The sequence below is a fragment of the Miniopterus natalensis genome, chromosome 11, assembly GCF_054644295.1.
Source record: "Miniopterus natalensis isolate mMinNat1 chromosome 11, mMinNat1.hap1, whole genome shotgun sequence".
NCBI lineage: Eukaryota > Metazoa > Chordata > Mammalia > Chiroptera > Miniopteridae > Miniopterus > Miniopterus natalensis.
This window is the reverse complement of record NC_142091.1, coordinates 13,871,680-13,898,545: the sequence shown is the minus strand read 5'-3', so window position 1 is coordinate 13,898,545 and position 26,866 is coordinate 13,871,680. Positions and strand designations below refer to the sequence as shown.

At 42.9% G+C, this 26,866-nt stretch overlaps 1 protein-coding gene across 1 annotated transcript in view; it reads left to right on the top strand.

The window, feature by feature from the left end:
* Positions 1 to 16,249: 16,249 nt before the first annotated feature.
* The window catches only part of ZC3H12C (zinc finger CCCH-type containing 12C), a 58,481-nt gene continuing 47,864 nt past the window's right edge, over positions 16,250 to 26,866 (top strand). Inside the window, exon 1 of the mRNA XM_087821557.1 lies at positions 16,250 to 16,326. The gene's annotated coding sequence lies outside the window, so the exon portion shown is untranslated. The remainder of the gene's footprint in view (positions 16,327 to 26,866) is intronic.

Genomic DNA, 26,866 nt, shown 5'->3' with positions numbered 1-26,866 from the left:
TCAGCCAGGAAGAGATGACACCACGGAATCATCATTATTAGGAGGGTTATACCAAGGTGCTCATAATTTTGTTGTTTTCTCTCTTAATGAAGGGAAAATAAGATTTTTTGTGGCATCAGAGAATAAATAGAACGCTCAGGTTCTTTTGACAACTTACATAGCTGATTACATATGCTTTTGATGGTTCTATTGAATTTTAGGGTGTTTTTTTTAATTCTGAAGAGTTCAATGGAGAGGAAGAATTAGTTTCCTCCCCCACCCTCCATGTCTCATAGGCGCTGTGCTTATGATTCTCTGATCCATTTCCATGTGAAGGTAGAAATGATCAACCACGAGTGTACTGAAAGAGCTTATATGTTAATAATAAGATGACAATCCGACTGCTATTGTTTTTTATTTTCAAAGCACATATCAGTCTCAGACAGCCACAGAAACCACCAGTGCATAAGGCTCTGGACAGAGAAGGTAACCTCAGCATTATCTACCTCCCACCCAGCTCCTATCAAGAGCCTCACCGAGGGGTATTGTTTAAAACCTATCTTTCAGGATATGCAACGCTTCTGTTCTTCTAGGCACTATGTAATAGCCTTGGATCGAGTCAAACTGTCAGATGAGATGTCTATCAACAAAACTGCAAGAAATAGTAATTAAATTCCCTGTTTCACTTCCTATTTTAATGATCATTAATGACCATCTCTCACAGACAGCTTCATGTGTAACATTTCTTTAAAATTAAAATTAAAATAAAGCAGGACTCAGAATGTCTTGGCTATGCTGAGAGAAAGCATGTATGCCTTCTCCTTTCTAATAACAAGTCAAAATTGCAGTCAAGTAGCTGACTTCTCTGGGTCCTCCGCGCCCGGTTCACAGTAAAATCTGTCTAGTCATCACCGGGCAGTGTGGCCACTCTAACCTTTCCTTGCTCTCTCCTGACTTTGCAGGCGAACTTCCCTGTCTCGCTTGTCTTCTGCTTCCCTCAGGCGTAAGCCTTTCAAGTGATAAATTCTCAGTCTTATTTTTTTATTCATTCATTCAACAAAATGTATTGAGAGGTATGGAAAGTCTCCTATATGCTGAGTATTGTGCTCCGTATTGAAGATCGTGAATAAAAAATAATCATGGAACTTACAGTCTAAGCTAGGAATCAACACATGCCAGGTTTCCTTTAGCTCTTTTACAAACCAACAGTCTCTTTCAGAAATTCCAGGCTCTTGGCAACTCTGTCAGCCTCCTATATTGGTCTTTCCACCTCCTACAACCAACAGAATTTCATTCTAGGTGTTGAATTTGAGTTCATTTGTAACAGTTAGGAGTTCTGGATGTCTTGCAGAACTCTTTCAATTCTGGCTCCAAACCATTAACTATGGCTTAGGGTAAGTTACCTAACATCTCTGGACCCACTTTTCATATCTGAATAAAGTTATTGTAAAGATTAAGTGAGATAACATATTTTAAAAGTTTAAGCATACCCTTAGGAAGTACCCATTCCATAAGAAATTTAGGTATAAATGTTGTCACTATTTTACAGTGACTCCTATCAGCCCACACTTCTCCTACATGTCATACATACTCTGTACCTCTCACCCACAAAATAAAGGTAGCTTGCTTGCCTTGCTGGCCTTGAAGTGTTACTAGCCCCGAGTGTGCGGTCCTCAAGCCCTTCTGAAGGGGGCCTTCAAGGTCAGTGTAGCTGCTTGGCCCAGATCAGCAGCCTGCAGCACTTTGCACCAGTTGCAAATACACCTCTGCATTTCAATCCAGCAGAGCTGGGTTTGCTGACATTAAGGACATGGTGCAAAGCACAGCTCTTTAGTTTCCAAATGAATGAAAATGACACACTGAAGGCGAGGCTGACACACAGCATCGAGCTGCTAAGCAATAATGACTCACAGGAAAGACAGAGACTGAGTAAGCACCACGAAAGGCCACTCGTCCCTTTATTCACATCACTTGGGAAAATATGGTCTCGCTATAGAACAACCACAAACATATGGACAAAAATCTCCCAGGCTTTCGAGGACAGTCTAATTCCCATCTGGTTTGTAATTCTCTAACTTCTAAATTAGTTATACTAGGAGTTGGGAAAGAATGTACAGGGGACATGGATACTAGACACTTTTCCATGTGGCATGCCTCTGGGTCACAGCTGGCATTGCTAATCAATTATGAAATGACTATTCGATAGTTTTGATAAGAGAGCTTGTTATTTACAGCCCAGATGTTGGATCATAAAAATATCCACTGGCAACAAGAAGAGACAAGCTTTTTTCTGTGTGTCTGTACTGTCAGAGGTCTAGACAGAAATCTAAAATAAATTTTTAATCTAAGAATAAAATATTTAGTGTGTTACTCCTCCCTTGTTTTTAGTAGTAGTAGTAAGAGTAGTGTTAGTAGTAGTATGACATGTAATACTACCTAATCTTGACAAATCTTAAGCACAAAAGTATCTTATAATACATAAGCTTTTCTTTCAACTTACTATTTTTATGGGCAAGCATTTATTCAATGTATTAAAAATTATTTCTGCACAACAAAAAACACATCTTGATTTTTAATGCTAGTAAAAGTTCAAAATTCTGAACTAAAGAGCTATTTACATAATATTTCCCAGGAGAGAAAAATTATGTAGGTTAAAGCATCTAATGAATTAGTACCGTCTTCACTTTCTCAGGAACTTCTCAGGAGCTGCCGAGAACCAAGGGCTGAAAGGACACGTGTGGACTGGGAGTTGTATGCTAAAGTATCTCGTATTGACTAAATCAAGGGTTTATTGACCCAAATGAAACATTCTTAGAAGACAACCCTTGTATACTTTTTTGGTGTTTTTGGCTTTCCAGTGTCTAAACCTCTTGGCTTTTCATGAGAAACCTCAGGGGCAGAGTCCATCTGCCACTACAGGACCTGAACTTTCAGGGCCCAGCTTGCTTAGCTAACAGGCTAGCACATGCCTAGACTCCTCTGATTGGATGCACTCACCTCAGATTTTGAACCAGGAGCTAGTGACCAAAGAAGGAACCTCACAGAGCCCACTGCGGCAATAGTAATAGCAGGGACAGAAGCGACATTCATTTTCCAGAGGCAGCAAGCACACGGTTCTCGTGGCCATCTCTAGTGCCAGCATCGGGCTGGAGGCTGGACAAGCTGTGGTGTCTACACCTATCAACAGAGACATTGTTATCTCCCTGGGCCACTTCTGTGGTGTGATGTTGGACATGGTGCCTGGACATGGAGGCTATAAATAGCCCCCAAGCCTGGTTTTTAAGCCCTTTTAGAGCTTATGTCAGGTGCCCAATGTATTTTAAATTTATCTTTCTTGTTGAAAGTATTGCAGATGTCCCCTTACCCACCCCCACTGATCCCCTCCACCTGGCATCCACCCCACCCCCAGGCCTTCCCCATACTATAGTCCCAATATTCTTTAGTAAATTCTATCATATGAGTCCAGGATCCTGACTATCTCATTGTATTTACTTTTTAAAATATTGGCCACATTACTCCAGGTATATATTCTAGATTGAGGAACAGGGTAGTTTCTTCTAGGCTAAGAGAGAAGGAAAGATAGAGACATAAGCACCACGAGGCAGCTGGCAGCCATCACAAAAACATGTGCTATCAGCTTCGGGCATTCTCGCTTTGAATTGCAGAATGTATTTCCAGGCGGCAATAACTATGTTTCACATGTGATGCGCACCAGCATTGAACTGTTTGTTCCTTACTTGCCCTCGAGTGCTCACACCATCCTATGGCTTCCAGCCTGTTCTCTCTCCACCTTGACGGGCCACTTGGGGTGCTTGAGGGAGTGACTCCCACCCACAGAGAACAGCTCTGAAATCCTAGGTCAACTTTCTTGTTCCATTGGACTGTCCCTCGGTGTATTCCTTCTCCTCCTACTTTCCTGTCAGGGTTCCTTAGTACGACGACCTGTGCCTTTGAAGAACAGCCTTGACTAGCTCTTCCATCCCATTTCACCCTATTTCTTAAGAGATAACTCATAGCAGTAAATCGTGCACGTGTAGACTGTCTTGCTGGAGTTGGCCATATGATCTCTCATTAGCATTAAGGAATTTCTACTTCCTACACCTCTGGGAAGAAAAGAAAATCTTTTGTGGGAATTATATCTCTGCCCTAGTCACTGAGAGTAGTGCCTCTTTGAGCAGTATCTTAACAAAAGTTTTAGCAATTAACAATTCAACTAAAACCATCCATCGCTCCTACTAAGCACCGAGGTTATCTGGGACCTGGATGATTCAAGATGATTAGTTCACACGGAGCTTTCCAAAACAAACTCTTATGAAATGATAAACATATTTGCTTAACAGAGGGAACCTAGGCCCCAGAAAAATTGACCAACGTGCTCAAAGCACAGAGCTGCTTCAAAGTGGAACTGGATTACTGGGACTCACAACCAGGCATTAGACTTCATACCTCCTACCTTTCTTCAACGTAACTGCATCCCTCAACTGTAAGGGTCGGTCACGGTTTTTGACACACCCAGGGCCCAGAGCCACTTCTAGTGAGAAGGAAACTGCCCCGTCTTGAGCCCCTGATGCCAGGGCAGCTGTGCCCAGCCTTGGTGGCTTAGTCACACCCCTCTCTGGGCTCCACTGATTAAGTAAGGATGGGCAGCTGACCCCAAGTGAAACCAGTCCACAGACTGGTCAACGCTCTGTGAGGTGGCCTGACGCAAAAAGTTTTGACTCAACAGAGGGGACCTGAGTCAACTCGATTCTAGCTGAGTCTTGTTCCCTCAAACTCAGAGATCCTAATTGACTCAACCTTTCTGCAGATAATTATTGTATATGCTATTCTGATTAACTGATTGAGGGGAACAACATTGTTCAACTTTCTATTTTACCATTCTTGTGTAAACATGTCCTAACGGAACAAGACATCACGTATTTGGAAGTTCCCAATCTTCTTAACCTCTGATAACTACTTTTCTTCTGAAACATTCATCCAGTGGGTTCCAGGGCCCCAGACTATCTTGGCCCACTTTCTACTTTTTGGTCCCTCTCTGCACACTAGGTAGCATTCTGGGGGCTTTACATAAACTATTCAACCCCATAAGGCAAATACTGTCAGTGTCTCCATTTACAGGAGAAGCAGACGAGGCCCAGAGGGCGGGTGGTCGATCGGATCAGGGCGGAGGCAGAGGGGAAAAGAGGGTGGATTAGGGGTATATTTTGAAAGCAGAATCAACAAGGCCCGGTTTCCAGGTTAGATGGTGAGGGGGGAGGGGAGGGGAGGGGAGGGGAGGGGAGGGGAGGGGAGGGGAGGGGAGGGGAGGGGAGGGGAGGGGAGGGGAGGGGAGGGACTAATCAAGGGTGAGGCTTAAGTAACGGTGGATTTTGCTGCCATTTGTCCAACCTGTTGGTCATCTCTAACTGGACGTCCCAGAAGCACCCACAGGAGACAAGTTCAACATGCCCCAAACTGAATTTATCATTTTTCCATAAGACCCGCTCCTCCTTCTAATACATTCTTTTCAGAGAGTATTGTCATGACTCTTATTAAGTGACAGGTACTTTACAGAGAAGGATGCAAATGAGGGAAGCAACTAACCGACGCTGAAGGTCTTCCTAGGTATTGAAACCGTTTTTTCCGTCTTACTCAGATTCTTACCAGACTTGTCGCTCCCTCGCTTGGCCATAAGCTTTCCAGGGGCAGAATTTGTGTCTGTAACTGGAGCTAACAACTACTGAGTACTTTCCAAATGTCAGGGCTTGTGTTAAACACTTTGCGGTCATCACCCCACATAGTTGTCCCAGCAGCTTTATGAAGCAGGGACTGGCGCACAATGGTAGAGGGTGGGCTGGGCTGCCTGGGTTCAAATCCTGATTCTCACATGATCTGGAGGAAGTCACTCAACTTTGCTGTACCTCGGTTATCACATAGGCCTCTGGGAGCATAGAGGAGGAGCATCTAATCCAGATAGCGATCAGAGAAGGCTTTGTAGAATGGAGTCAATCGCTGAACCAAATCTTTATTTGCAAAGTATTCAGAGAAAGGTGTCACGGGCAGAGAGAGCAGCCTGTGTGGAAGCCCAGAAGTAAACAAAAGCGTGGACCCTTTCTGTAACTGCCGGTGAGCTTTACCAAAGCAAAGAAGGATCACCGCCTCACGTACTTAAAGAACCAGGCAGGTGAAGAGAGGAGGAGAGGCCGGTCAGCAGTCAGAAGGCGGGAAGACGGGAGGCCTGGGGCAGGCGAGAGCACCCGACCTGCGGAAGGGACCGGCCCCCACTCTCGCCAGCTCCTTCCCTCACCAAGCTCCTCACGCTCCTCCTCGAGCCTCTGCTTCCAGTGCCTGGACGTCCTTCCATGCGAGTTCCTCTCCTGGGAGTGTGCTTTGCACGGCTAGCTCCTTTGCATCATTTCAGCTCAAATGCGATTCCAAAGAGGTCTCCCCTGGTCCCTGCCCATTAGCCAGTCCCAAACCTGCCAGTACTCCACTCCAATTTATTTCTTCAGAGCTTTTGCTTGTATGTGAAATTATTTTATTTGTTCGTGTATTTGTTTAATTGTATACCGATCATATGTAAATAGGCTCTACTGGAGCAGAAAACTTTTCCAGCACCTACAATAATGGCTGGCACACAGTAGGAGCTCCCCTCATTTTGAATAAATAAATAAAATGTGCTTTTATTGTATGCCTGCCCAGTGCCAGGTGCTATGGGCTACGGATATCGATTGGCAAACATCAGAATGTAGGTAGTCATGAATGCCATGGGAATGGGCGAGATAACCCAGGACATGTGTGTGGAGCCATGAAATAATGGGTCAGAGAGGAATTCTTTGGGTCAGAAGTAGACAGAAGAAAGGTCCCAAAGAGACTGATCGGGGAAGTAAGTAGGAACTATGAGAGAAGTGAAAACAAAAGGCAGAGAAAAGCAGAGTCCATGATGGAAATCCCAACTTGACTAGGTAACTGGCTTCTGGCTGATTGTGAGGCGCAGCAGGTACCCGGACACGTGAGACTTCTGTCACTATTTTGTCTCATGGTTATACCCATTTGGGGACTTGTGAAGAAAGCCTTACCGCCATAACGACTGTGTCTGGGTTCCTGTGATGTCACACTGTTCTCTCTCCTTTTATCTTTTTGAAAAGCACTTTCCTGCATTTTCACCTTCAGATAAACAAATTTCCATTTATATAGGCATCTTATCTGAAGAGCATATATACATAGCATTTTTATAAATGCTTTTTTAAAAAAGCAGAGCTAGGAGATGGGTAGTGACCAGGATGTAGATGATGGAAGGATGTGTGTGATGCGCTAGGTGAGGTGTTGAGGGATGGCTTCTGTACTATGGTGACGCTGGAGCAGAAACCTGAAAGACATTAGGGAACAAGCCCTGTGGATATTTAGAAGAGTGTTCCGGAGAGAGGGACCAAGAAAGCCAGGTGCTCAGGGGAATGAGCGGTAGAAGAGGAGCTGGAGTTGGCAGTGAGCTAGATAGACTGAGGGAGGCAAACTGCCTTGGGCTTAGGAGTTCTCCAGTCCACCTTAGGAAGCAGTGGTACTTCCTCACAGCGGCACAAAGTAAATGCTCAATAAACATTTGTTGAATGAATGAATTCCTAAGGTGGACAGAGACTTATTTTCCGATCCCCGTCCTAGGGATCACAGCTGAGTTAGCCTCAAACTCAGGCATGTTTGGCACTTGATCATATTTAATTTAGTGTTTTCTCTAGATTTTCTTCAAATGTATGTCTTGCCTTTCTGAGAAAATATTTGGTTTATTTGAGATGTGGACCATGTCTTTTATTTTATTATTCCAAGTCCAGTGGTGGAACTTAATAAGCACATGTTTGATTTGATTAAATCAAGAAAGGTAGTGGAGTAGAGATGTAGAATGGGAGAAAATGAAAAAAATGTAAGGGTAGTTGATGGGAGGAGAGATAATTTGTATTTTTAAAACCTTATGTTTTGTTGTGCCTTAAAGTTTTTCTACACTGAGCATGTATTACCACATGATCTCACTTATATCTGGAATCTAATGAACAAAATAATTTAACAAACAAAATAGAAACAGAAGTATAGATACATAAAAACAGACGGACAGCTGTGGGGGTGGGGGGTGGAGGGCTGAGTGAAAAAAGGTGAAGGGATTAAGTAATATATATATATGTAAATATATGTAAAACACATAGACACAGACTGTAACAGTACAGTGATAGCCAGAGGGAAAGGGGGTGGGGGAAGGTGGATGAGGGAGATAAATGGGGACAGAAAGAGACTTTACTTCGGGTGATGGGCACACTATGCAGGGTGCAAGTGATGTTTTGTTGAGTTGTACACTTGAAACTTGTATGGTTTTGCGAACCAATGTCACCCCAATAAATGCAATAAAAAATTTCTACAATGAGCATGTCTTTTATAAGTTAAAATATTAGAATACTAAAAGGTACTAGATGCTAAAGCCAGTGAAATTCACTGTCATTAACCCTTGTTCAAGATCCATATAGCTGAAGTACTTCAGTCTCATTTTCACTATTAGTTGGCTACATATATGAGTCTTAGAAAATGAAAGCCCCTACTTTTGTGCAGAGATAATTAATTGCCACGACACTACAAGTAATTGTATAGGCCCAACCCTACCAACACTTTAAAATATTCTTGCAAACACATATTTTAGCAAAGCAAACCACAGAAAGTGGTGGCCATACACTTCGTCAGGACAGTGTCTTTAGTAAAGAAGTTGTTCTTGCCAAAGCTAACTGAACATTTAACTGCCTCTTGTAGTTATCCAAAATAAAGTGAAAAATCCCTCAATTTATCTAGGGAAAGCACGATTAAAAAGTAGGGGCTTCCAAAGACAGATAATGTTCACTCTTCAAAACAGATGTTTAAAGTAGGACCCAGATGGCTAGTCCTTCTCAATAAGCCAGGGTTCTGTGTATAAAACTCAAAAACTGGAGGAAGTCATGGATGAGTGAAGAACTAGAGACACATTTTTAAGGGACTACTGGCATTCTTCCCAATAAGGTAAATGTTTTGACCAAACTGAAGGGCCATGAGACATAGCCTGACTCTACCCCTGCCTATAAGTTAAAACCAGTGTGCTCTGGACTGGCCAGATAATAGTTAAGACAGAAGACAAATCATTTCTCTAAAATCAGACCTACCAGTCCTGGCAAGGTAGCTCGGTTGGTTAGAGCATCATCTTGATATGCCAAGTTTGCAGGATTGATCCCCAGTCAGGGCACATACAATAATGAACCAATGAACACATGAATAAGTGAAACAAATCGATGTTTCTCTCTCTCTCCCCCCACTTCTTCTCTAAAACCAATAAATAAAAATTTTTTAATGAATAAATAAAATCAGACCTACCAAAACTATTAAAAGCCATCAGATAACTCTAATCTGTTTATCTCTTCAGCATCAATTATGTCCTACCCAGGCCTATAGCGCTCACTTATGGGACCCGTGGAGATCTGCTTAACATTTCCTGCCTGGCTGAACTCATTTCTGACTCCTGGATGCTTGTTGGCTGAATATTCCCTCTAATTTCCACCTTCAAATAAAACTAGCTGACAGTGTACATTTCCCATGCATGTGAGCACTTGAAACAGATTGGCTGTTTCCCCTGATTCCCTCTGACCTTAATGACTAGGCTCGCTGACCTGTGTCCCATACCAGACTCTGAAGCCAACTGACACCCTGTCAATGACTTCCCCACCCCAACCACCCAACTCTGTGGGGTGCAGTGACTCAGCAGCAGATCTGCTCTGACAATAATCCTGCTTTTCCTGTAAACTGTAGCCCTAATTATGGGCCTGTCTCTTCTACTTTATTGTTATGATGTTTGCTATTTTTCTAGGGAAACTGTTTTATTTTAATGTGTTTGCTGCTTGTTGTTTTTTAAGCCAAGCTCCTACCTCGTTCTGCTAGCTCAGTCATTGGCTCCTTACCTTATTACTCCATGCTTCAGTATTTTTCCAACTCCCTAGTTCTTTTGAGATTTGAATTCTGCTTTGCCCACTATTTTGGAACCTGGGGTCTTGAATCCTGGCTCCCAGGCCATGCTTTTACTACCTTCTAACAGATTAATGCCTAAATAAGCAGCCAGAAGCCAGAGAGCCACTGGATGTTATGGTCTTGAAGTCTGGAAACAACCCGAGTGCCTTCTATGTGCCAGGCACAGGAGAACTCAAGATGCTGCAGGGAGCAAGGCAGGCAGAGCTCCTGCCTTCATGGAGCTCACATTCTTGATGTGGGGAAACGTGATAGAACAAATAAGCAAATAAAATTTTTTAAAAAAAATATATCTTTATTGATTTCAGAGAGAGGAAGGGAGAGGGAGAGACAGAGATAGAAACATCAATGATGAGAGAGTCACTGATCGGGCCCGCAACCCGGGCATGTGCCCTGACCAGTAATCGACCCCCGGTTGCCTGGATCCTAGGTCGACGCTCAACCACTGAGCCACGCCTGGCCGGGCAGCAAATATAATTCTAAGTAATGAGTATTATGGGATAAAAATGCTCCTTCTGCCCCATGCCTACTGCTGGCCTTCTGTGATACCTGAAGGTTATATGAACTTCTCTCCTATCAGCTGATGAGAACTTCCCTGAATGTTCCCCTTAGTTAAAATAGTTCCCATCAAAAATCTTTTAGAATCTGCATTTGGAACTTTTGACAATTACGTTGTAAAATCAGTGACTAACCTCACTAATGCTGGTTGGGAATCCTTTAGCAATTATGGGATCTCCCCTTGCACATGATCATAGGAATCTTTCCTTTGACTGGGAAGCCCCGGACTCTACACGTGCAACTCACATGACTCCTGCAACTTCCTCTTCCTTGTGGCTGTGCTACTATTTGGGAAAAAAAAAAAAGTCTACTTATTTATAAAATTGCATAGAAAGGCAGGGAAAACAGCAACACATCATCAATAAATATAGGCTTTAAAAATCTTTTCTGAGTAGCTAATTTAAGTGCCCAATTTAAAATTCAAAAGCTATAAAAGGGTACAGAGTTAACAGGATCTCTCCCCACCTTTTCTTCTTAGTCACCCAGTTCTTCAGCTCAATCCAACCTGTTGCCAGTTTCTTGTGTGTCCTTCCGGAGATACTGTACCCACACATAAGCAAATGTGGAGATATTCTTTTTCTTTCACACAAATGGTAGCTTACTCTACACACTGGTCACATTAACTTTTCAATAGACAATGGATCTTAGTTTATTTCATACACATAAAGCCATTTCATTCTTTTTAATAGGTAAATGGCATTCTAATGTATAAAGATAACTACAATTTATTTAAATAGCCTCCTATTAATGGGCATTTAAGTTGATGCTAATTTTTTGCCTTTGTAAACAATGCTGCAATTACAATTCTTGTGACATGGATTTTTAATGTAAAATGCACTCTAACCTGGACATTCCATAATTCTGTTTTCAACTATCTCAATTTTGTACATTTGTAATTCTGTATACCAATTTCCTTTTGAAACAACAGAGGCTTGCAGAGGTACGCCTGAAATTCTGTGTTGAAATAAAAATTTCAAAACTTCTGGGGGGCAGGATGAACTGCAATGGCAGGTGTTGTCCTCATCAAGATGGCAAAGTGCCACCTTAGGAGCATTTTTTTATTCTATTATTAAGTGTTTCTTTTTCTCAAAGTTCCTATGTTGGCCAAATGTGGTGAAAGTAGGGCAGCCGTGCTGTCTGATTCAGGTAGAAAACCTAGCACACAGCTGTACCACACAAGCATATTGGAAACCTTGCTCTTCTGGCTCTCTGGTGGCCTCCCACAAATGCTGAGAGTCACGCTGCTCCTGTGGAATCGAGGTAACTCATCAAAGGAAAGCAGCTCTGGGATTGGTCAACAGCACAAACCTCGTGGCCTCTAGTTTCCTTTCCCTAAGAACTCAGCATTAAGAAGCAACTCTAACCAGTCACTAAAGCACATGCTTAGGAAACGGTTGTTTAGGGCAATGATATTAAGGAAACTTTACATTTCATAGGCTGTTGGGATTAACCAGAACTTCTCTTAAAGACATAAAAGAAACTGTGAATGAAAAATCACAGTAGTCACCTGGCTATGTGGATGAAGCTCTTCAACTAGAGGAAATCAAGTGCTGGCTAAAGAGCTGGAGACGAAGGTGCTTCCAAGCAGCTTCTGACATTGATTCAACTAAGGTAAGTGTTTGGGGCAGAAATGGTAGAGGCGGGAGACACGAGAGCAAGAGAAATACTTCTCTCGCAACCCCAAGTGTAGCCACTGCGTTCACACATGTTCGATAAGAAAACTCCTAAGGGCACCACTAGAAAAGCTCTGGATTGAACTGGAAGCCTTTTCGGAGGGGGGGGGGGGGGGCCGGTTTTGAACCTGAGGGTGACCTACTGTCCCTGGAGGTCTTAGATAGGTGGCTGGGCAATTAGAAGTTCCCGGTTGAGGCAACTGGATGGGATGTGGTGGGCACCTGAAACTCTTGTCTTTTAAGGTTCAAGTGTGAATCTAGGTTGGTGGCAGTCTACCTAGGAGCTATATTTTAGAAAGAAGTGCTGACCTTGCAGTCATTTCCCCTCCCACCCCCTGTCTCCAACCCGTCCTTTCCAAAGCATTTGCTTTCAACTTGTGAGGCTGCTCAAGGTTTTGCCTATTATGGAGTCACGGCCACTCAGATTTTTAACATATATGCAACTCAATGTCACAATTCAAGGTCCAGACTTGATTTTATAACTCAAATACAGATTGGCTACTCATAACTGTGCCATATTTAGCTGATGCCTATTTTAAAGTTTTGCTATTCGACACTGAAAATTTGATCCTCGATTTTACCATTTGCAAAATGAAAAGCAGAGTGGGATTAAATGATTTCTAACTCTTCTTTTCATCAGCCTTACATTCTTTGAGTCCATGAAATTTCTTTCTTATACACTCTCCTTTCCTTTAAGTAAACATAACTTGGAATAAAGAGGAATTCCCTAATGCTCATTTATCTCAGAGCCATAGAAGCATTTTATTTTTGTTAGAAATTTTCTTTCAGCTCTAATAGTGATCACTTAAAATTTTCATCCTCTCTCAATAGCAGATAGAAGCCTCTGCTATTTATCCAACTATTTTCCCTTTTACATAATACTATATAATAGTTCCACATGCATATCCCACTATTACCACAAATATATGCCTAAAACCAAACTATTCTAAACATTTGCCCCAAAAAGTAGTTCCTCTGCCCCTAAACCTACCCTTTTTTTCCAGTTGCGTTCACACTCACTACGTCATTTTGGACTTCTCCCTTTTCTTAATTCCATCTCCATTAAGTGTATCCAGTCAGTCACAAAACTTTGGTGATTATTAATTCACAGTATTAGTAATACTCGCTCACCTGTCTTTTCTTTTTCTCTCACTATTTACTCCATGATTTCATGTCAGAGCTCCCATGTAGGTCTTCAAACTTGTGTTCCTGCCTCAATCCCTCCCTTTCCAAACCATCCAATAACCTTCACAGTATTGGCTTTTCCAAAATAGGATGTTCTCCACGTCACTTCCTCTTAAAAAACAACAACAACCCAAACAAACAAATAAAAAACTTCACAGAGGCCACACTGTGTATAAGCTCGAACTCCTTCCCTCTCTCCCTACTTCCCAAATTTTCCCAGAACTCTGTTTATGCAGTTCCACCGATATGCCCTTCCTTATACTCTCGGCTTATCAAAATATTATTCGTCATCATTTTCCCACTTAAATGTCCCTTTTTGAAACTCAGAGTCATCTTCTACGTAGACTCCCCAACCACTCCAACTTAAAGAGATTCCTCTGTCCTCTGAACTTTCATCGCATTAACTACCCATACACACATTTAACACTTGTAAATTCTCTTGTCTTAGTTTCTTCCTTTTCTTTCCATTTTCCTATGTTTCCATCTCCCCAGCTACACAGTAAGGTAATTAAGGGCAGGGCTGTGTTCACATAATGGTTCCTGATTCTAGAGGAGTCAGGCCGTCTACATTTCAATCCTTGCATTGTTACTTACTATATTTGTGGTCTCAGTTTTCTCATCTGTAAAATGGAAATAGTGACAGCTATCCTCTCATAGGGGTTTTGTGGGCATTGTATGAGAGAACACATGCAAAATATTAAAAGAGTGCCTGGAACGTGGTAGGCATTCACCAAATGTTAGCAGTTATAGTTATGACTCATGTCTCTTACCTCTGAAGGACCTAATACAGGGTCCCGCCCTATAGCTCTGCTTAATCAATACTGAATGGAATTCAGCTGAGTCAATGGAGGGACATAAGGCAGGCTGCATGGGCAGTCATTGTGGACGAGGGGAGCTCCCTGGCTTCTCAAAAATCATGCCAAAGTTGCCATCGCTTATTGCTGCCAGCCAGCCAGCCAGCCAGCCAGCCTCTTTCTAATTCCCCGCCCGTCCCTAGCACTGCTCAAGAGCCCTTTGAGGGTTTGGCTCAGGGCACAGGAGATGCTCTCCCAGACCATGCTTCCTTCCTGCCAATAGACACCGGGCTGGCTGCCCAGAGCAGGTTGCCAGGCTTCCTGAGGGTCTTAAAGATGGTACTAAAAGTGGGGGCCAGAGGGCTTTCACATGCTCGAGAGAAGCCTAGGAGCCAGCTATTTTATTGACGACCCCCAAGGCTGGCCTACGGAAGGGAAAACAGACTCGAGGTGCTCCCTTTCGTCTCCCAGGCAGTGTCAGGGTGCCCAGGGGCACCAGCCAGTACAATGCTCTCCGCTGCCCCCCCCACCATCATCATCATCATCATCAGGTCGCTAAAGAGCAACAGATGCGGGCCAAAGAGGTGAGGACACCTGTGCTGCTCAACTAAACCATAAAGGTAGTTTATTTACTTATTTTTTTTAGAGAGAGAGAGAGAAAGAGAGACCATGACACTGGAAAACATAAAGTTTGAGCCGCCACAGTAAGCATCATGGGCATCACAGTAGACCAAGAACAAATCCGGGCTTAAACCGCATGGGCCCTACGCGGAGCACCTGGGAGAGGCGAGGGGATTAGTGGCGGCGGAAAGCGCGCGGGAGGCATGGACCCGGCTGCGGGAACGAGGCTGCGCCCTGGCGGCGGGCACCTCCGCGCGCCCCCGCCCAGCCGTGCGGGGCGGGAGACTCTCTCCAGCCTCCGTCTGCCGACTGACAAAGGGGCTGTACCGCGCGGCGTGGCGGACCTTCAACGAGATAACGCGGTTCATCCGGGCTGCCCAGCGCGGGGCGCGCGGCGGGCCCCACCCGCGCGAGCGCCTTCCCTCGCGCCCGAAGAGCTGCGGGATTCCGCCCGCGGCCGGGAGCCGGGCGCCCGGCGACAGCGCCGCAGGCCCCCGAACGCGGTGTCCGGGCGGCTGGCCTGGGCGCGCCGGCCGCCGTGCGGTCCGGTCGGAAGCCCCCGCCCCCAGGGCCTCCGCGCTCGCGGCGCGGGAGCCCGAGTCCGCGCCACGGCCGCCTCCCCCACCCCCCGCCCGCCTCCCGTAGGGGACCTGGACTCATCCCCGGCGCGACGCCCACTCGGACCCCCGGCCGCTTCCAGCCGGGCCACCTTCCTTCCCGAAAGGAGTCCCTCCCCTGGAAGAGCGCCGGCCGCTTCATTTGTTTAAGTTCCCTCCTCGGCCTGGCCAATGACCGCCGTGGGTTTTCCTCGCCGCGGCGCATTGATAATAAGCGAACCGCCGGGGGAAAGTTGCCCTAAGAAGGCGGCCTCGATTCCCTTGACTGCCCAGGGATGACCTGCGGGGAAGGCGCAGCCGCCCGGACCCGCGCCCCCCCGGCCGCGGCTGGGGGAGCGCGGACGCGAGGTGGGGACGCGGCGCCGGGCCGGGCTCGGGAAGGGGCGCGGGGGGCGGGGGCGGGGGCGCCGGGCAGCCCCCGCGGCCGGGGCGAGCCTGACGGGCTCCGGCGGCTCCCCTCACCCCGCTCCACGCCTCCCGGGTTTTCCCCTTGGCCCGGGGTTTCCTGTTTCAGTTCTCGGTGATCTCCAGCAGCAGGTGCTGGTTTGCCAGCCGCGGCCCGGGAGGCGGCGAGGGAGACGGGAACGAGGGAAGGGGCGGAGGCGGCGGCGGCGGGAGGTCGAGGCGGAGCGGGCAGGCGGGCGAGCCGGGTCCGCTGGCGCCCGCGGAGCAGCGGCGCGGGCGGCGCGCCTGAGCCGGGCCGGCGGGGGGCCGGCGGGCGGGCGGCCGGCATGGGGGAGCCTCCCGCTCGCCCCGCGCCCTAGCAGCGGCGCGGCGGCCCAGGGCGGAGGCAGAGCGGCCCGGGGCCCCGGGGCCGCCCGCGTCCGGGACGGGCTGTGATGGCCGCTGAGACACTGCAAGTAGGTTGAGCAACGCGGCCGAGGCCGTGCGCGCGTGCGGGTGAGTGGTGCCAACCCGAGCGGGGGGCGCGGGGCCGCGGCCGGGGGAGGCGCGCGGGGCGGGCCGGGCCGAGCCGAGCCGAGCCGAGGGGGCCGCTGTCTCTGCGGCCCCGCGCCGCTCGCCGCTCCGTCGCGCGGTCGGCCATGCCGGGTAGCGGTCCCCAGGTTTGTGCCTCGGGAAGGGGTGGAGGGGCCACCGCGGCGAGCTCGGTCCCGAGGGAGGGGGCGAGGGGAGGGACGCGGGCCGGGAGGCCGCGCCGGAGCGCGGGCGGCGGGGCTGGGGCGGGAGAGGCGGCGCCGGCGACCTCCAGGCCCGGGCGGGTCGGACGCCGGGAGGTTGAGTCATTGGGCGCCCGCGGCCCCCGGGGCTCGGGTGGGGCGAGAGGAAAGCCGAGCGCATCCTCCCCGTCCTCGGCGCAGCGCCGCCGGGATCCCGGGCGCGGCGAGGCCGGTCTCCTCGGCCCCGCGGCCTAGGGCGCCGGTCCAGTCCCGGCCGCCCCGGGGCACGGCCGCCGAACATGGAGGCAGCTCGGCGCCGCCGATGGAAACGGACCCGCAGCCCTGCTCCTGCGGCTCGGCGCCTCGCGCGCTCGTGGGTGCGGCACCGGCCGACACCTCCAGCCCCAGCCCTCGGCTCTCCTTGCCCACCCGGCCCGCGCCCAGGCCGGCGCGGACACCCTCCCACCTGGCCCCTCGCCGGCCCGCAGCGCCGCCCGCACTCCCACCGCCACCCCGCGTGCCTGAGCCGGGCCGCTGCGCTTTTAACTCCGTCCAAAGCCGTGCGACACGTACAACTTGGGGGCTTGAGTCCCGCTTTTCTGCCCTCAACGGCCTCATCCTTCGCCCCCTTTAAATTCCTTAAAACACAGCCTTAGGCTCTAAGGACAGCTGACTCTAGCTGAGCTTCCTGCCTTTGGGGTAATCGATAACAATCCTGGGGTGTGCCCCGTGTCTTGGGATTAAGAGGTGAAATGCTAACTCAGGTTTAGGGAAGGTTTTCCTACCGGCTGCAAGACTGTGTGGGAATATCCCCAGGCCCCTGAGGCCCTTGTTGATTCAGATCCTTTATTTATGTATTTCTAACCATCTTCCAATAGGTGCAGAAGTACTTCGGGCTAAGAACTGTATATTTAGAAATTTGGGAAAGTACTTCATTTCTTCACTTATTTCATCATATTTTTCCTAGTACATGTTATAAACAGAAAACAGTGGCTGTGCCTCAAACCTGTTTTTTGGATTTTCCAAGAACCACAAGAGGTCACAAATGTTTGTATTTTTAAACTGTTAATATATTTAGGGTTCAGTGGGTAACACTTCCATTTATTTGATCACTTACAATATACAATTAATTTTAGTAATTTTTTAATACTAGTGTTATCTGATATTTGAATATAAAAATAGCAGAAGCAGCTACTTGTGAAATTATCGTATTTTGATAACCTGAAGAAGATGCCTATTTCAGACTTTCCTCTCTCTTCACCTGCTTTCTTCCAATTTGACATTCTTATTTTAAATTTCCTAAAATCTGTCTACTTGAAGCTACCCTAGAACTATCAGAATGGTCTGGTAACTGTCTATAATTCAAAATGTTTATTTGACTATTTACCTTTTCAAAGTAAGTTGCAATTCTGCCTCTAGCATCTGGTCATCACAAAAGTACTTGAACACTGTAAGTGAAGTAAAATGAACTTCTAAACAAAACAACAACAAAAAAGCCAGTATTTTTTAGCCTGCATTTAATAATGAAAGTCTAATGAAACTACTTTATTATAATGGAAAATATTAAAGGATAGGAAACAAACTTGGAATGTTTGTATGCTGATGAAAGTTTTTATTAGTCACTTCCTTTTACAACACTGTTGTTTTAATTACCAGACTAATAAAGATGTCCTTTATATTAATGGCTTCTCTGGAGCTATGTTTTTATGGATTATATCCACCAAATTGTACCCCAAGTGGTTAATGGAAATTGTATTTTTTTTAAATGTTTCTCATTCTATAGCTGGGTTACCTTGTCTTCATTCTAGCTGACCACAATAGTTTGGACGTTAATTTTATTTTCTATCACATATAAAAGTTGCTATCATTTTATAGCTTTTTATGCCATTTTATACCCTTTTATATCATTTTATACCTTTCATGTTTTTCGTCGTCCTTGTACGTAAATCCAGAAGAATTCTTTCATTCTGATTTGATTGCAGTTTTAAAGAAACAAGCAAGTTGTGAAGTAGGGGGTTTTTATTCTTTCGGTGTTAGAATTTAAGATTGTAAACTAATCTGTAGTTACTGTTCTTTTGAGACTGGTAAACTATTCCCTCAGCTAATAATTATTTAGTATCATCTAGGTGCTGTGTGAGTCCCCTGACCTGTAAAAGGAGATTATAAGCAGATAGAGCATAATGCTAGATCAAATGTCCTCCGTGACAGGAGGGAACTGGGGAAGGCTGCCTGGCAGGCCTCAAAGGTAGGATTCAGGTACAGGCATACCTCAGAGATATTGCAGGTTCCTTTCCATACCATCGCAATAAAGCCAGTGGTAATTTTTTTGCAGGCAGAGGGTCTTGCTTTCAATTTGTAAAACAAAAAGCAACCTCTGTGAAGCACAATAGAGAAGCAGAGTAAAATGAGGTGTGCCTGAGGTAGAGCTTTGTGCGAGTCATTTCTAAATGAATGGAGTCAAGGGACCCTGGCAGGAAAGCAGGGATTGGGTGGCCTATTGTGTTCAGGGCATTCAGTGGGTAATGGGAATAGTGGGTGATTAAGGTGGCAAAGATAGTTTTGGGGGCATAGTTTTTGGAAAGAGAAATATTAAGTAACAAGGTCAGTAAATAACAAAAATTTATTAAATCAGGATTCTAAATTTAAACCAAAAATATTGAGATTCTAGGGTTGGATCTCAAATGTACCAAATTTTCTAAAAGCTTTTCTTGTTTTTTAAGTGTTAATATGCCTCATGAACCTACAACATATAAAATCTTATGCCTTGGCAAACCTATAATGTTGAGATTCATCAAAAACGTTATCATTGCTGCTGTATCACTATTTACAGTTCAGGGAAATGATCAGCAATTGAGAATGTGATTTTTAAAAATCTGTTTCATCCCAAAATATACTCAATATCTTGGTCATTCAGTATGATTTTCTCTCTTTAATTTTTCTATCTGACAGAGGATTGTTTTACTTTTTAAAAATGAAAATAGGGAGTAGCCACCCATAAAGCATAGTATATATGATTTTCCATCACAACACTGACCTTAATTCTTATGCTCAGCGAGCTAGCCTAAAGCAAAGCCCACAAGCACATTCTGAACATTCAGAGTATTCTGCTTTTAAGATTATCAAGTGGCTATCAAGCTCCCCTCACCTTTTGCCTGGCTCCACCTTGCTGTTCACGCCTCAGCTTAGATCTCACTTGCGTTACTCTGTTGTGGTTTAAGACTAATAACTTATCCTTGCTGTTCTAAGTGTTCCACCTGTATTAATGCATTTAATACTTACTACACGCCTATGAAGAAATATTTTATTACTCTTTTTTTTTTTTTTTTTTTGATGAGGAAACCAAACCACAATGTGGTTAAATAACTTGATGGGTCTCACAGTTAATGGCAGAGCGAGAGTTCCAACTTAGGCGGAGTCCCTGTTTTAACCAAATATTGAGGTCTCTGGAACCTAATACATGTTCATAAATGTATCTGTTGTTGTGAGGTTTATATAAGATAAAGGAATCATCTTTCTTGGGAGTTTGTTTCTTAAAAGATACATCTTTTTCTTATATAATTGGAATTATACTTTTCATAGAGCTTTGTATCCCACCTTCCCTTCCCCTTTTAACATACAATAAGGATTTTCTTATGCCATTAAAAATATTTCAAACATTTTCTTCCTAGGAACATGTCATTTTATTTAATCATTCTTCTATTTCAGTTAACATTTGGGTTTCTTTTGCCAACATTTTAATATTAAATTGAATATCCCAGTAAAGAAACTTTTTTCTGCATCTGTGTTCTTAGGATGGATTCCTAGAAGTAATCACACAAGATAATAAGTAAGTTTTAAGGTTTTTTATGCCAAAAAGCTTTCCAGAAAAATTGTGCTGATAAATACACACCCATTAGCAAAGAGTGAGAGTGCTGATTGCATACTGTGTTTGAATGCACTAAGTATTAACTTTTAAAATTTTAACAATTTTTTAGATGAGCTTCAGTACCTAATTTAAATATTTTTCCAACTTATATGTTAAATTATTAAAGTAGTACAAGTTGATTAAGAAAAAGCAAAGTAAAAAGAAAATTAAGCCCTCTGGAATCTCATTACCCAGAAATAACTTCTGTAAATATTTTGATAAATATTTTCCTGACAATTTTTTATTCCTGTAGTTGTACTTTATAGGATTTTCACTTGGATTTTAAAGTAAAACAATATAAGCATTTCCTAATTCCCCAGTTTCATGCAAAATTATTTGCTTACTCCCTGTACTTTCAAAATACTGTATATTTTCCACAACACTTGCATTTTTAGTGATATTTAACTGTTTCTTCTTTGTTTCTTATTTCTTTTCTGCTGTGTCTCTGCTCTTTATCTAGAAAACAGAGAAAATACTACCTACATCATAAGCATTAACTGATAATATGAAATGTCGACAACAGTTCCTTATACTATGCGTAGGATTTTTTCTTATCTTGTTCATAGTCTCTAGCCTCCCTGAGGGTAAGGACTCTGTCGTCCCAGTCTTTTACAGAGTTTGGCACAGGTAGAAAACTTCATGAATGTGTTTTTATTGTTAAAGGCCAGATAGTACTTTAAATAATAATAGTCAGCTGTTGTGGGTAGGAAGAACAGAAGTCAGTACATGGTTAAGAGATGGGACACAATAATGCAGAGCAGATAACACAACTGTTGCTACCTAAACATTTTTTAATTAGAATACATGATGTGATTTCTTAAGGGGCCGTACACGTTTGCCTTGTAAAATATAATTAGCCTTATCTACCCCACTTAACTGGGGAAGGATATTATGAACGTGAATTTTCTAAAAAGTTAGTCTTTAAAGGCTTTCAAGAGCAAAACATTTTAACAATTTTAAATGGAAGAATGTGTACAACATGCATTATATTTTCCTACCTTCAAGTAATATGTAGCCTGTAATTTCACTTAATGTGAAATATAATAATAGCTAATGTTTATTGGGCATTAGTACTATACCAGGCATAATATTAAGCATTTACATTGCCTAATTTGGGTTTATAACAATTCTGTAGTTTACACTGTTGTTTTGCCTATCTTCCAGGTGATGGAGCTCATGCCTAGAGATATTAACCTTACTGATGTTACTGAGATTTCTGATTTATCCTAAAATAGCAGTAAGCAGTACTTCTTATGCTTTTTTTTTTTTTTTTAAAGATGGGCAACAGGACTCCATGATTTATTTTGATTTATATCAATGATTCAATGATTTTTGGTGTTTTCTCGATGTTAGCTGTTCCTTGCTGACATTGTCACTCCCTCCTTCTAATATGCAGCAGATATCTGCTGTGGGCTTTGAAACTGTATAACCACAGCTAATATTATGTCCGAAATAAAAGTATTTAGGCAGTGATTAAAAAGGCTTTTAGGATACTCAGATAGTCTAGGTTGCAGAACTGAAAGATTGTACTGTATAGAGAGAGCAGGTAGAGCCTCTGAAATCAGCTAAACCTAGGTTTGAGTCCCAGCGTTGCCCTGGCTGTGATCCTAGGCGAGACCAAGTTTCTCTTTGATTTTTCATCCATCAAACACTATGCACTTTGCAAAGCTGTTTTTGTTGTTTCAAGACAATAAGTGTAAAAGCTCCTGGCACATAGAGGGCACTCAGTATTAAAAAATGATTTAACAGTATCAATTGGATTGGACAGAAATTTTATTTTTTCTCTCTACTTATTCACTGGCTCCTAACTGTGAGGAGTAATTGGGATTACCAGATATAAATTTTCTATAAAATCAAGTTTTCTGTTACTGCTTTTAATGCCAGGTGTTTCAGATTGTTCAAAAGGCCTTCAAGCCTATTACTTCTTTTAGGGCGAAGCTAAAATTAGTTTTTGTTCTTCGTCATCTGTACTCATTTCCTATGCAGAATTTTGTGGGCTTAATTTTATCCTGTTCTGTGACTTCTCTGCTTCAAATCTTAGCTTTTTTGTCCACTTAAAGGGAGCAGGTTTCCTGAAATAATTGAAGTTGCTTCCTCATTGTTGACTTAGATGTTTTTGTTTTGTCTTTAAGTCATCATTTTCTTTGATTGCCCCACTTAGTTGATGATTATGTATTAGATACTTTTTGGAACTTTGCTGTAACGTTCAATGATTAGCACAGCTCTAAAAAGCTTCAAATGTGCAATAAATTATTTTTATAAAGTAGGTATTATTTCTGTTTTTATGAAGAGAGAAAAATGCCTTAAGTAACATAAAAATCATGGGCATAAAGTATGTTAAAATTAGCAATATCATACATAGGAAAAAATAGTTTTTAAATAGGGGAAATGTTTTCTAAACTGCATTTCTGTTATGTTGACTGCTTCATTTTATCACATTTTCAGATATAGAAAAAGTATAAAATGATAGTGAAAAGCATCTGTAGTTCTTACCTAGAGCTATAACTTAAAGTTTTGGTATCAGTGGTTTCATTTTTTAAGATCATAGTCAATATACCCATCCTATTTAAAAATTACATGAATATGTAGTTTCATTCTGTTTCTTCAAACATACCATGTTTTCCTATGTCATTAAATATACTTTTAAAAGATTAGTTTTATTAGCTGAATGACTTTCCAACATATTCAAGTACTTCAATTTAATCAAGTTCATATTGTTGAGTATTTAGAATGTGACAAGTTTTTGTTGTTGTTAAAGAACAGTGTGATAAATGTACACGTATATAGTTCTTTGTAGACACTGATGAATATATTTTTTAACAAATTCCCATATGTGACCATGCAAATTGTCTTCTGGAAAAGTTGCACCAATGTATATTCTTTCAGCAATACAAGAGTATCCGTTCTCTGCTCTTATCACCATTTTCCCACACAAACCTGTCTTCGTTCTTTTGATTGACAAGAATGAGCATAATAGTGCTGAGAAGCCTATTCTGTAGTATCCAAGAGACTGAGTTTGAGTTCTGTTCTAACACTTACTGGCTATGTGATCTTGGGCAAATTTCTTAATTTCCCTAAGCCTTAGCTGCTTTGTCTGTAGAATTGTGGTAATAGTACCTGTTATGATGGTAATACCATATAATATCATGGTGTGGAGATTAATTGATAATGTATAATTGAAGCACTTAAGTCTTTGAGAGATATTAGAATGAGATTTATTAAGAATGAGACCCCCCCCCTCCAGCCAATGTGGCTCAGTTGGTTGAGAGTCGTCCCGTGTACCTAGAGGTTGCCAGTTGGATACCAGGTCAGGGCACATGCCTGGGTTGCAGGCTCGACTCCCCACTAGGGGGCATGCAGGAGGCAGCTGATTGATGATGTTTCTCACTGATGTCTCTGTCTCTCTCCCCCTCCCCCCTTTTCCCTTTCCCTTTCTCTCTCTAAAATATCAATAAAAACATTTTTTTTAAAAGAAAGATTTTCCTTCATATTTTATACTTCATATACCTCTATTTTATACCTGGTAGTGGCTGGTATAAAAGAAAGTTATTTTTTAAATACCCATCTACCTTTAATAAACTTTTATATACTGTTAATTAAATTAAAGGACTTAGTCCAATACTTTTTTAGTTAAGTCTCTTGATTTTCAAGATATATCATAGTGACCCAATAATACGAATTTTTTCAGTATTGTAATTCTTTTTTTCTTGTCTTATTGCATTGGTTAAATCAGAGAACAGTAGTAATAGTTGTCATTTGGGCTTAATTCTTATTTTAGTGTGACTTCCTCCTTGGTATTTTATTTTTTAAGTTCTGGTGGCTGTTGTTTTCTAACACAGGTTTCCCCTGCTTTTATACACACATTCCTGAAAATATCTATAAAAAGTAAATGTGAGAAACTTTAAAAGAGATGTGCATACTATGAGAAGTTTCCATTAAATTATTAAATTCCTAAGAATCTTTTAGACATATCTGTAAAAATATTTTTTCATTATTTGACTGTTCAATTGAATATGAAGTTTAAGTGCTGAAATTTACTGCTTTCAGCCCACTTAAAGATCATGTCCTTGTCTCAGTGATACAAACTTTGAGACCTATACTCTTCTTTTCACTATTGTTACATCACTTATAAAATATTAGCAAAAGTAAATGAAACAGTTTTGCTCCCTGGAATAAAACTCTGTTTTCAAATGAGGTCTCAGAATCAAGGTCCCAATGCCCTCCTTAGTCAGCCTCTTAGGCATCTTTCAGAACACTATTTGAAAACTGTCCCCCCCCCCCAAAAAAAAAAGGTTGAAATCATTTAAAACTCCCACAATGACAGTGCTACTGAAATTGAACTTTTTGGAGGCCATCAGGAAGACCACTTTGTGGTATCATGAGATTTTTAAGTAGTTTTTGTACGGATGTCCTAATTTAGCATGTTTTTTAAAATGATTAAGCATAGCAACGTATACTATAAGAAAATATGTTATATGTGAATCTAGGTAGTGTCTTCCTATCCTGTTAACAAAATTTTGGTTCTGATGTCTCTTCCTTTTTCTACAGTTTTCCATCCATCCAATACTAAATTTTTAAGTACCATCTACATGCTGATGACTACCAAATTTCTATCTCCAATCCTGATTTCTCTTTTTTACACACTGTCTTGTGGACAGCCCCCCTTGGATAGCTATTGGTATCTGAAATGAAAATGACCTTACACAGAATTTTTATCTTTCCAAATCTTCCCCACTTCAGTGTTACGACCATCTTCCTAACTTATTTCTGTTTTTAATTTTATTTCCTTGCCCAACTTTATTTTGGTTTGTTTGCTCATTTTAACCTTTCCATTTTAAATGTTAAGTTCCTTTATTTCTTGTTTTTTATTAAATACATTTACACTATTATTTTTTTTTGAGTATTTGTTTTTCTACCTTCTACAGGTTACAATTTTATTGTCATCCATTTCTAAATGTCCATAATTTTATTCTAAATTTTTCTTTACAGAGTTATTTGGAAGAGAGTTTTAATTTACAGATACTGGGTTTGGGGGTAGGGTGTTAAAATTTGTTTTTAGCTCTCTGCTATTTTCTCATTTTTTATGTCATGGTCAGAATATGTTTCCATTCTGCTGGTTTGAGTTGGTCTAGCACAAATGCATGTCTGTATCTCAAATTTGAAGTCAAGCAACTCATAGTGAATGATTTGAGTACTTGAGATATAAGGGTCATTTTTATTGTTGTTTAAATACTTTATATCCTGGAGTTTAATGCCAGCATCATTATATAAGGCCTGTTGATAAGAGAAGTAAATCTAATGCTTTGGATTGCCAGAGCTTTTTGTCATCTTTGTGGATAGAATGATGGAGCTTTCACAAATAAGCTGATTGCCCAGTGTGCTTTAAAAGTAGTTGAGTTCCTTAAACAGAATTTCTCTGCTTATAGATCTCCACACCTCTTAGCCCTGGTGTTCTCCCTTCTGCGTGTTTCCTAGCATTCCCTGGGGTTTGGAAGAGCCAGCAGCTATGGTTCCTCCATGACCCTCCTCATGCTCTTGACCAGTTTACTCGTATTTCAGAGTGCCTCTTCCAAATACTTCCCACTTTCACCCCCAGGATTGTAAAGCTTGGGGGGGGGGGAGATTAACTCTTTCTTTCCTGACCTGGTTATGGGTGGATGAATAAACCAGCCAAGAGAAATAGCAGAATTATAGGAATTAACTCCGCATTCTTGAAAATGGAGACTGTGCCAATTCTAGTAATTCCTGTAAGAAAATTAACCAAATTTTTTTTTTCTAAAGAAAAAAATGCTTCAAATTACTGCCTTTTTTTCCCATTAAGTTCCCTATTTTTCAGTGTTCTACCAGGTCTTTGATTACCTTAAAGAGAGATCCTCTGATTGGTCCTCAAGTCTTTGAAAACTCCCTTTTGAGTAAGAACATCAGCAGGGAACGTTCCTATTCAGAAGGAAGGTTTGGCCCAGCGGTTAGAGCCTCGGCCTGCAGACCGAAGGGTCTCAGGTTCGATTCTGGTTAAAGGCACATATGTACCTCGGTTGCAGGCTCGATCCCTGGCCCCTGTCAGGGCGCTTTGGGGAGACAACCAATCAGTGGATCTGTCTCACATCAATGTTTCTCTCTCTCCCCCACTCTGAAAAGGCAATGGGAAAAATACCCTCTGGTGAGGATTTGAAAAAAAGGAGGTTTGAATAAGACTAGATTCAGAGTATAGGTAGTGTATGTTTAAAGTATGGTTTTGAAAAAACATCAGGAATCTGCTTATAAGAAAAAAATGTCATCAAGTTAATTTTGTGCGTTTGGTTGAAGCAGGAGGTTTGGCTGCTGGCCTCGGTGGCTGGGAAGTAGTGCCAGGTTGGCAGCTGCAGCGTAGCTGGGAGACCCTCCCGTGTGCGTGCTGGGAGGGCACCTGAGCGCAGAC